This window comes from Passer domesticus, chromosome 5, assembly GCF_036417665.1.
Source record: "Passer domesticus isolate bPasDom1 chromosome 5, bPasDom1.hap1, whole genome shotgun sequence".
Taxonomy (NCBI): Eukaryota; Metazoa; Chordata; class Aves; order Passeriformes; family Passeridae; genus Passer; species Passer domesticus.
The window spans coordinates 30424251-30436055 of NC_087478.1; the positions used below are offsets into that span (position 1 = coordinate 30424251).

General features: G+C 34.5%; 1 long non-coding RNA gene across 1 annotated transcript; it reads left to right on the forward strand.

Moving 5' to 3' along the window:
* The first annotated feature begins 1735 nt into the window (after positions 1-1735).
* LOC135301315 (uncharacterized) lies at positions 1736-8724 on the forward strand. Its single transcript, XR_010363066.1, has 3 exons — positions 1736-1819; positions 3627-3769; positions 8484-8724. It is a non-coding gene; the product is annotated as an uncharacterized LOC135301315 (long non-coding RNA).
* Positions 8725-11805: the final 3081 nt, after the last annotated feature.

The window sequence follows — 11805 nt, forward strand, 5'->3', positions numbered from 1 at the left end:
AACAATGACACATCTTGTCATACGTGGAAACCAAAACTGATTGGGCTATACCTCTGTAGAACAAGCAAGTGGAAGCCTGGAAGTGAGGTTTCCATAACTGTTCTCTTTAGCACCAATATATGTGCATAATCACCCAGGTCTGCACAGACACATGGAAAAAGAGTCCTAGTGGTAATTCTGATATCATGCAATGAATGATAGTAGATCATTTCACATTCCATTAAACACAGAAGAAGGACATACTTAGCAAAATTTGCATTACATACAGTTTTGGTGTTCTTTTTTATTAAGTCAGAAATGCACAGGCATTTTCATATATTGAATATTTAAAATAAATAAGTGAAAAAATTATTCCCTTAGGCACACTCAGAAAATATAAGCATGATTAAATACAAAGGAATGTGGTTTCTATTGACCTCCCATGTGCTTCCCAAAAGGAGCATATTTAATTACTCAAACAAACCATTATGTAATTACAAGAAAGAAGTCCCATTATTGTACTTAAGCGTGATTTCCCTTTAAAATACTCTGATATTTTAAAGGGAAATCTTTCCCTTTATTTTAAAGGAAAATCAACTCTAATATGCTTTGAAGCTGAATTCTGACATTCTTTTCTTGTGTAATTTTCAGAAATCTAGTACATTTGTTCCAAAAACATATTAATGTCTTTTACCAAAGGCTTCTTCACAGTCTGCTAAAGCTTTGGGAAGTTTTCACGTCAAGATATATCTATTTCAGGGAAATACAGCAAGAATATGTCCAAATAGGAAACAACAGCTAGCCTAGGAGAAAATTGATTTTTAATGTCCATAATTCACAGAAAGAAACAGAGTTATGCAGTAACTGCAGGAAAAGCTTACACGGAGGCTAAATCATTGTAATAGTTGCACGTACAACTGTTCCAAGAGATATAAAAGGTGGTGCTTTAAAATACAGCTTCCTCCTGTTGCAAGTCTCTAGTCTAAACAACTGCCACTTTTACATCCACATTCACCCTCCTCTATGGGGTTTTAAAGATGATGGTAGAATATTCATCAGTCACAACCTCTCAGTATAAAAATGGTGGCTAACAAAGGCTGACTAGTGCCTCCTAGAATATGGTCAGTGTTTTCACAGCATGAAAAAAGATTTTCTACAACACTTGTAAATGATACATCCTCTTACTGCCTGAAAAATAACCACCATAAATGTTGGTGCTCCTTCTATCTCTGAATGCCCATAATCTGTGGTACAACTGCCAGTACCACAGTCCAAAGGCTCCCAGCCTGGTAGGAGACAGACCAGAATGTAACTGGTTGGACAAAACTCCTCACTCTCCCTTCCTCAAAGCATATTTCAGACACATCACATCATGTGCTTTTGCATTTATCTTTGTCTACAATTTGAAATGGAAATTAATAGCCTTCTTTATGGTATTCTACAGGTAGAATCCCACTATTAAGTATCATGAAAATAAGACACGTGAAATATAAACTCAAACCATCTCTATTCTGTCTTGATTAATTGTTCTCTTTTTCAGCTTCCCCATTTGGTAAGGACAGTGCACCTAACCCTTATCTCCTGAGTTTTTTCCTATTAATATTAATTTCAGGATATTTTTACTTGAGCAGGAAAACAAATGTGCAAAACATCATGGAAAGCAATAACCATGACTGCTTTATGGAAACCCTATAAAATAGTTTTGTTACTAAAAGTGATAATTTTTTTAAATTTTTTTTTTAGAAAATCATGGCCCTCCAAGTCTTTGCCGTAGTAGGGAAAAGGAAAGCTTAGCCACAGTAGTGACCAGCTTTTGATGACGGCCAGTAGTCCAGTACAGGTCAAAAACAGTGATAATATCTCCAGGGGAATGTACCATCTTGTGAAAGTGGATACAGCCACACACATGGAGTTACAGGATGGATATTGTCATATTAACAAAATGTCAGCCATCTTCTCCTGGCGCTTCGTGCTGTTGTGGCAGCCTAAGTGCCAGAGCTGGGGAGCATGGTTTATAACAGCAGCAGTTTGAAGGGCTTTCTGTCAGGGCTTTCTGGGAGACCTTTGCCAGGTGCAGTGCACACTGCTTCTGTAGAAGAGCTATGCATCCATCCCTTTGTATACACCATAAAGTTATTTTTGGTGCAAGAACAGTTTGCATTTAATATTTATATTTTTAAATATTACTTAATTTAATTCAAAGACTTAAATAACACAATAACCACATTCCTCAATGTCGCTTTTCTTTTAAATTGAAAAAAGTGTCTAGGTTTTGAATTCTCCCTTTACCCCCTTCTTTGCAAAACAATCCTTAAATTCCCTAATAAATCACCTGCTGTTGCAAAAGCTCCAGACATTGACTGTGGCTCGATTTCTCCTGTTCTCATTCTGGAATTTTTTTTTCTTCCCTTGCTTAATGGAGGATGGAAGACTTAATTATTTGAATTAAATTTTATATTCAAGCCTGATATAGTTTTATCACTGTCACAGGAACTCCAGCTAATGTTTAAAGGACTCCTTATAGCCTCATTATGTACTGAATTTTGAAACACATCTATATTTTCACACATCCATCTACTTTGAAGAATAGGAATGCTGCAGGCCTTCCTGCTCACAGTTTATTCACTGTTACAAAAATTAGTGCTTTGGCATATCAATTTATATTTTCTCTTTAGAATGAGAAATATAAAAATCTAAGATTGTGGTCTGAAACTATGTCATAAAACCATCTGCTCTTTGATAGCAATTCATTAGTGCTTGGTCTTGTACCTCCTCAGTTACTACTTCTCTGGCTCAGAACCCATTCCCAGCTGCATGACAAGTGACTTCAAGTTCCAGTATGTCTTCCTCTTTCAAACAGAGAAACATCATTCTTTCAACTACCAACAGTCCTGGCTGATTAAAGAGATGTAGATGTTATGCATCATAACAGGCTTCCTGTCACTTTTGAGTTTTCTCCTTTAGCCTGAAATTCAGAACTCTATTCTTGACCTCTGCTGCATATCCACTGCCACTGCCAGCTCTGGATTTTTGGCAGCCCTCATTCACACTTAATGACAGCACAGTGATCTTCTCCTTATCTACTGTGGTAACTGCTTTATGGAATCCAAGAACATTTCCTCATCACTGAATTGGTCATTGGATTCCTTTGCTGCATTTATGGTTTTATTTCTCCTGGACTGAATGACAAAATGGCTGTGCAGCACTCAGGTTTAGCTGCTTTATTCAAATGTTAGAGTGTAGCTCCATTATATTCATTTTTGCACCCTGCAGGATCAGGAGGACTCTTTCTTCCAGAATTCTGTCACTCTGTTCCTTTCCATTCCTGCTGTGCCTTTTCTCTACATTCTCTGATCAGCTGATACATAGTCCATGACTCAATTATTACCTTACACCATTTCCTGGCACTTTATTTTCATATATATTAGAAATATCTTTTATAAGAAAACAGTTGAAGGAATAAAAAGATGGATCAGACAAGCTGGCACTGTTAGACAACATTTAAGTTTCAACAGATTTCAAAATAAAATGTACTGTTGTGAAATTTTATGACAATATTATAATTATTGACAAAGCCATGTTAGTCTTTACTAAAGCTCAAGATGATTCTGAGAAGTGATCTCTCTCTGTTTTGTATTCACCAACAGAGTTTGCTGAGTGCGTTGCTCCTGACGAGCGTCACGTATGGGCAGGAGCTGCATCAAGAGCACAGTGAGGCACCCACATCTCCAAAGCACACCTGATCAGAGTTCCCCTGTGCCAATAACGCTGCCAACATTGACAAGAATTTGTAAGACATGACAAAAATCAGATTTTAGGAAATACATATACTTATATATTCTAACTTTGTGTCCAAAAAGATTACAGCAAATATACACTAGGTTTGTATTTATTAGACATATGGTCTACTCAATGAATTGACATGTGAGGTTTTTGTATTGTTATTTTAAAGACTTAAGAAGACAATTGCTATATATCTACATAGTATTCATTAATGGAATATAGATTCTCATTAATTTGTTTAGGAAAAATGCATATTATTCATCATCTAAATATTCTATAGCTAAAATTAAATGGTCAATTTTTAAAAGCTATACTTTCACATTAATTAGTTAGTTGTGACTACCTAGAAATAAAAGGCAAAATTCATTACATTAAATATATAAATCAGAGATTTATAAATTCCAAACGTCTTAATATTCACATTTCTTTCCCAGAGTTTTTAATGCCTAATATCATAAGTATCTGAAAAATTACTTTTTGCTTATGTAGATGGTAAGGTCTGTTCCCTGAGGATCTAAAACTGAATTATTCAGTGCTCTCTGACAACACTCAAGACAAATTAAATAAAATCAAAATGAATCCTGATGACTTTCCCCTTATATTCACACTTTAAAATAATAAGCCCTGACAAAAAGGGCATTATCATCTCATATGGCCCAATTAGGGAAACTAAAGCCTTGAGGCTGTATTATTTGCTATGGCAATTTCATATTGAACTATATTGGAATGATCTGCCAGAAGTCTGGCTATATTCCCAGCCTTAAAATTTATGCACAGGGATTTGTAGCCTGAGAAGAAAAAAGGACTTATAGGGGAAAAAAAAAAAGGTGTTTCGAAATAGTTTATAGCAAAATTGTGGAGGTGAGGTGTCACATTTAGCATACAGAATAATAGGACACACAATGTGCCCTATTTTCTTACAAGTTTAGTGACAGATCTGGTATGAGGAAGCCCAGACTTTTCCAAGGTGACAGCTAGCCAGTAATCACCTGGGATTAAACTAAAAATATTTTTGGTTTACCCACTTTTGTTCTGATGCTATTTATAATCCTTTTTAAAAATCTTTATCTGTACTGGAACTTTACCCAGTTCAATACTTACTTAAAAAATCACATTTTACATGGAATAACTACAGAAGAACAGTTTAGTGTTTCAAATCTTATAGGTAGAAAAATATCTGTTACTGGCAATCAATCAAAACACAGTACAGCAAGGCTTTGTCAACCACACACTTGTGTTCATAACACTTAATCATATACTTGAATGTCAAGTCTTTTGATTGGTCTAATGTTTTCTAAATATTTATCAATAGAAATCATAAGGTAAGAGACACATGTAAGTTTCTCTTTTTATGCTTTAGACAATTTGAATGATTCAGCCAACTGCTGGTTAATTTTTGAAATCTTTTTTCCATACCTTTTAATCATAGACAAAAAAGATGAACATTTGCTCAGGTCACTCTATTCACATATTTAACCATTAGTAGCAAAATGCAAAGACAAGTTTTAGAGAATTTTCACTGAAGAAGTGAATCCACCCTAGCACTATAAAACCCTGTCACATAAATATTAGATATTTTCATAATGTAGCGTCTAATGAATGCTAAAAATCAGACAAAAAACCTGAAACAATGAAATGTACATGGTATTGTTTTAGAAATTATACTTAAAAGGGTAAAAGAAAGTCGCCTTTAATAGTGATTCTGTATTTTTTCTTACATGTTTATATTTTAAAACCTTCATCTTGGTGAATGCTGACAGCAAGTTCTATTATTTGTCACTTAACCTGATACAGCATGTTCATGATATTAAGTATTATATAAAATCTAAATACACTTTGCTCCTCAGAGTCTACGACATAGAAAGACAAAAAAATGAAGAGTAAAAACAAAGGATACATCATAAAATAGCACTAAACTTGCTCCATTTCATCTCTAACATACATGATTACAGAGGCTACCATTTTTCCAGAATTCTAAGGCAAATTTCTATGTATCTGCAGCAACCTAATTGTCAGTATGGAACTCAACTTGTCAGTATGGGACTATATTGTCAGTATGAAACTAAAGTTTCTTAACTCAAAACTGCTATCTGCAATAAGGATTCCAGTAGGCTAATAGAAAATTTGCATTCTGTGATTTGTGACTTGTGTTTTGCCCTTGCTAAAATTCTAAAATGGAGACCAGTCATAAATTTCTCTTGATAGAATCAATTTATAGCATTTTATATCTCATACTATAACTTCAACACTGAGAGTAGCAAAAGACAGCTGTTTAAGGAACTCTAGCAATCTGATATGGAGAAATAGTTAAAATAAACATTTAATTAGTTTGTGTTAAAATATTTAATTAAATCAAATTAAAATAATATTGTAAAGTTAGAGTTTATAAATAAAGTCTCTCTTATTTTTTCTTATGCAACAATGGTAGATGTTCTAAATGTATGAAGTTAGAAGCTGAGGACTCAAGCTACTCAAGGACAGCTCAATGTTAATAAAAAATATATATGCCTGATGGCATTTTTTATCTTTTCAGGACATATATTAGAGGAAAAAAATATTTCCCAATGCATATAGAAATCAGGAGAAAATAATTTACAGGTTGTTCCTTAGATTATCGGAATCACTTTGAAGACAAAAAATAGAAACCATGTGTAATTCCTCCTTAACTACTATGCCTTAACAGTTTAATTTCTCATTAGTGTTCTACTGAGTTTTTTGACTATTAGCTGTAGCACTAAGAGTAGTGCTAGTAATAACACTAGCAGAAATGGCAACCTTCTAGTCCTGTTCACATACTAAGATTTTAATAGTTTTTACTTTATATACAAGTCAGATGACTCTTGTGCCTTAAATCTACATGTGCTATACAGTCCTATGTCAATTGGTCTATGAGGAACCAGATCGTCTCCAGGCTGATCATACTTAATATGTAAATAATATTACAAGCACACATCCTGTACACATTTAAGAATTCATCGTGATTTAGAATGCACTTCTGTTATACTGCTCTAACTTGGCAGTGGGCTGAGGAGAATATCACAAGATATCCCTCCAGCCAACAGGCAACACTGGCTTACCACTAATTAAACACCATTCCATGTAGTACAAACTCTAGAGTCAAACCTCATGTTTTGAAAAACAGACACACCTTGCCAAGCTTTGCCTTTCTTTAGTGAGTGATTTGCATACAAAATCATAGCAGTAAACTCTGAATTTGGCCACTGTTACTGAACATTGCAAACAATGAAATAAATTGATAGTGAACACCTGTCAGGGTTGATACATTTAAAAAAATGTATAGCCAAAATCTACATAAGACAACTTAAACACCCTAAAGATCCCAAAAACAGAAGACAGAGTAAGCAGAGAAGGCTTCTTGGAATACTAATTTAATGAAAAAAAATTTAAATTGCTTTAAAATAATCATCTCACAGATTGCCTGTAGCTGTCTCCATCATCTTATGAGATCCATAAAGGGCAACCTTTGTTTAATAGCAACATCTGACATTTATTGCTATGCCTCAGATAGACAGTGTCCCTTTCAATTTATGAAGTCATAAGAGCACCATATCTCTTTTTGGAAGAACAATGTATGGTAACTGGGTTTGTTTTTCAAATATCAAAACAATGTTTAAGCCACATCCAAGTAACTGCACAGCAGCTGTCACAGGGGATTTTCATGTAATAAAAATACTTTTTGGTATAACATGTCTGAATTTGACAAGAATAAAGCACTCTCTACAAAATAAATCCAAATGATAAAAGAATGTAATCAAAGTTTTCATAAAGGCAAAAACCCAATAGCTATATTGATTCTACTGGTGCTTTTTAGAGTTGGTTGTATCTAAGCTATAGAACTCCAGATGGACTCTCAGCAGAACGTTCTTTATATGGGTTTCCATCAGAGAAATTTTTCAAAGCAATATTTCATCTTGTGTTTCAATATATTGAAAGTTCCATGCATTCAAAAGTTATAAGAAGGCTTACAACTGCCTTAAAATTATTAAGATTTTATAAAATGGTCACTTTTCCATTTGATTTATTCTATGATTTCTGCATTCTTAGGGTTTATTGAATTTTTTTTTCAATATTTCCAGGGAAGGAATCTTTTCTCCAAATTAATTTATATTTTATGTCTAAATAGTCTTTCTTATATTAAATTATTAATAAATAGCAATACTGAATTGATAGTAGCACCTGTTGAACCTCCAGCAGGGCATTAAAGCTTGCACAGAAATGTTAGCAGACCTGGTCTTGATCCTACCATGAATGTCAGAGAGGAGGAATGTTAGGCAGCCCTAAATGTAAATGTGAGCACAGAAGGCTCCACCCTGTATATCACACTAAGAGGTCTTCAGCAGCAGTCCTTGTTCTGCACAGCTTCTGCCTTCAGGCACCCCTGCTGCTACAGGCATGGAAGAGGCTCCTGGTAACCTCACCCTTCTCAGCAAGTTATTCAATATTATGTTAATAAGTATATTTAATGTTATGAAATAGGGATTGTTTTACATTGTCTCTTTCACAGCACCATCCCTTTCACAGCCACACTTTGTGTGTAGGTTTAAGCTTACATACTTGATAAAATTGTACTAGAAGTGTGAAGTGTCAAGTATTCCAGCTTAGCATTTTCATCCTCCATTCTGGTCTTGTAATGAGGTCTTGTACATGAAATCACTGTGAATAATTACTAAGTCCTTTTTCCATTTATTTTTTTCCTCCAGAATTCAGAAAGAAATTTAAATTAGAATGAATAATTTTTTAGCAACAATTTCAAATTGTGCAATGTCTCAAGCCAAAACAATTTCAGAGTGATGTTCATCAGCCTCAGCAAGATCAGCACTGTAATGGGAACATTGCCTTCAGGTAACCTTGACTTTGTGAACAGAGAGAGCACCAACCTTTACCCATGCAAGTCTGGTAGACACCACCTCTGTTTTGTCTTCTTTAAGCAAGTACATGAAGTGACTCTGGGAGTTGGGAGATGACTGTATGCAGAAAATGCAAAAATTCACATGGGCACAGACAGGCACCAAGGCACAATAGAGCTGTGGTATTTGGGTTCACTTCTGAGTATACTTCACATCCAGTATCTGTATGCATTTTTTTGAGTAGTGTTTTATTCTAGGTGCTTTAAATCAAACATAAAACTAGGTGCAGATAGAATGCTATATTTAAAACAGGACTAAATTAGGAATGTAACTTTGGCTTAGTGACTAACTCCCAAAATACAAGTTCAAGAGCAGAAAATATCACCTCTTTTTATCTGATATTAATAAATGTAGAGAATGTTTTCATGCTTTTCACTCCATAGGAGTTGAAGGCCTCAGAATATACTTAGTCTACTTATCACTTCTGCACGTCACATTTATGGGTATAATCAACATAGTTGTTTACCTTCTGATTTTTTCCAAACTCACCATAATTCTTTCTGACATATATATGCAATATTACCAGACAACAACCAGCTCAAAACTGGTCAACAGTGTCTCAAAACTCCTTTATGTAAATCTCTATGATATCTCTATACCTGTTCATTGTCACACTGGTTACATATAACCACATCCTCCATGCATGGGACAGACCGCATGAGCACACCTCAGCAATTTGCTTTTGTTTGCTGTTAATCTCATATTTCATCCCTTCCATTTGGTTCCATACCTCCTCCTACCTCCTCATGCCCTTAACCAACCAATCATTTGAATGAGGCCAAATGTATTTCTTGGAAATATCTTTCAAATTTCTTCATACTTTCTGCCTCCTCTTTCTTTCAGCCTCTTTCAGCCTCAGACATATTGCCTTGGAATACAACTTTCTAAAGTACCCTGATACCTTTATTATGTATCCTTAGTATGGCATTCATAACTGCAAAAATATTCATTGTTTGTATCAGATGTGAAAATGGATAACAATTCAAATTAAAAAGGGCTGCTGTCAAGCTGTGGTAGGATTCACAGTACACTCTTATAGCCTGAATCACTTAAAAACATATGAAACAGAGGTTTTACTTGTTTGTTTTGCTTCTTTTCAGTTTTTTTTATCTAGATGCTAACCTGAAGACAGGGGAAAAACGCTATGTTATGAACATGTCTTGTAACAAGCAACAGTCTGAAGATGCTAATCTTATACTGTGTGACTGCAACATCATGAGCAATGAGAAATTATGGAAAAAGCCCCCACAACCAAACAAAAACTAAAAAAAGACCAATAAACTATATTAACTTTACATATAATGTATGGATTAGTGTTTAGCATTTCAGTTAAAATTTTAAAAAAGCATCGGCAAAGTGTGGATCCAAAACATTACCCTCTTGCCTGTCTAACATGCACACTTGCACATATGAGTCCTGGCCAGTCTGGATGCTGGATTCCAGGCATGTGATATTTTAGGAAAGAAACAGCTCTGTCATTATAGAGTGTTTCCTTCTCTTCTTCCTTGAAAAGGTCAGTAATGACAGGTCGTCCTCCAATTGCATAGTCTATTTCCCCTCTTGACCTTTTCAGAGGCAGAATCCATGCAAAACTTCTGAAATACCATGTAAGCTTGAAGAAAGGGTTAGAATAGGTTTGGAAGAAAGTGCTGGTTATCAAAGTCTTTCAAGTGAAACATCATTGTGAGACAAACGCTAGTATAAAAACATTTTCAGTGAAGTTTACTCTCTTTTAATCCACAGTGGGTTTCCTTTTAAACATTTAAGTCAAATTCTCACTACATGTAAATCATCACAGAAACAGTCCGAGAAGCAAGATTTATTTCAATTTTCCTTTTTTTAATATCTAATTATTTTGTATAAGTACACATGTTCAACACTGATTTTAAATGAATGTTAATGATAGGAGAAGAAGCAATAACACCTTAACAGGAAGTAAGTGGCATGATCAGCATATGATTTAACTTTTACACAAGCAGTGTTAATGATAGAGTAGAAAATAAAAAGTATAAATTAAATCTAGGAGGGGAGTTCTGAAGTAACTGTAGACTTTGTCCAAAAGCAGATAGTCATCCTGAGAATATTTACAAGTAAATAAAATGGTCAGAAGTATGAAGAGAGAACTTATTGTTTTCCCTATTTCTTATGTATTCTTTAGTAGAGAAGCCAGAAAATAATAGATTCAGGTGAAAAGGAAAGGAATCGATGTAATGTGAGGTTGCTACATAAACACAGAGAACCCAACCTGTATTATTATGCAGATCGCATGGCTTGTAAAGGCAAATATTCTTTTTTTTCCTTCATGTACACAAGGAAAGAACAAGGAGCCCTGATTTCCTGCTTAACTTCTGCCCTTTTTATTAATTACAGAGTGGATTTTTAGTTTGTTTGTTTTTTGGTTTTTTTTGGTTTTTTTTCTTTTCTCAGTGGCAGGGGTGGAGAGAGAAATATTCCTGGTTTGTAAAGGGATAATAGAATTTATATCAGGTCCAATGGAGAATAACACCCTCTGCTCAATAATGTCACCTGTTTTGGCAAAGGCATCTAGCTATTAACATCCCAGACAAGATGTCATTTGTCTGATGGGCTTACTTTTTTTTAAATAAACTGGAAGGTACGTGTTTGGCTAGCAATATACCGATGAACTTTATAAAAATATAATTAAAATTAGTGCCATTGAGTTAGGAAAAAAAATATTCTAATTTACTGGCAATGGATGCAAGAGAACTGTCTAAATGTCAGCAACTGTTCAGAGCAACATGATCAGTATATCAAAATTGCATATAAAATGATTTCAATATGCATGCAAAACTAGTAAGATTATAAACACTCCTAAAGGCAAGGCAGGAATGAGGAAGGCATTGCTAAAAAGCTGCAATGCATTTTTAAAAAATTTGTTATTCCTCAAAAATAAAACAAAGGAAAGAAATAAAGAGAACATTAAGACAGGAAGATATAAAGAAAATGTTTATTTTGTTTCTTCATCCCCAGTTATGGTATAGAGGAGAGAAACATGAACTCATCAGTCATTTAGAACATTTACCAAATGCTGCCAAAAGCTTCTTATTTTCACTACTGACAACATTTATTTCAATGACACATAGGCCTACAACTT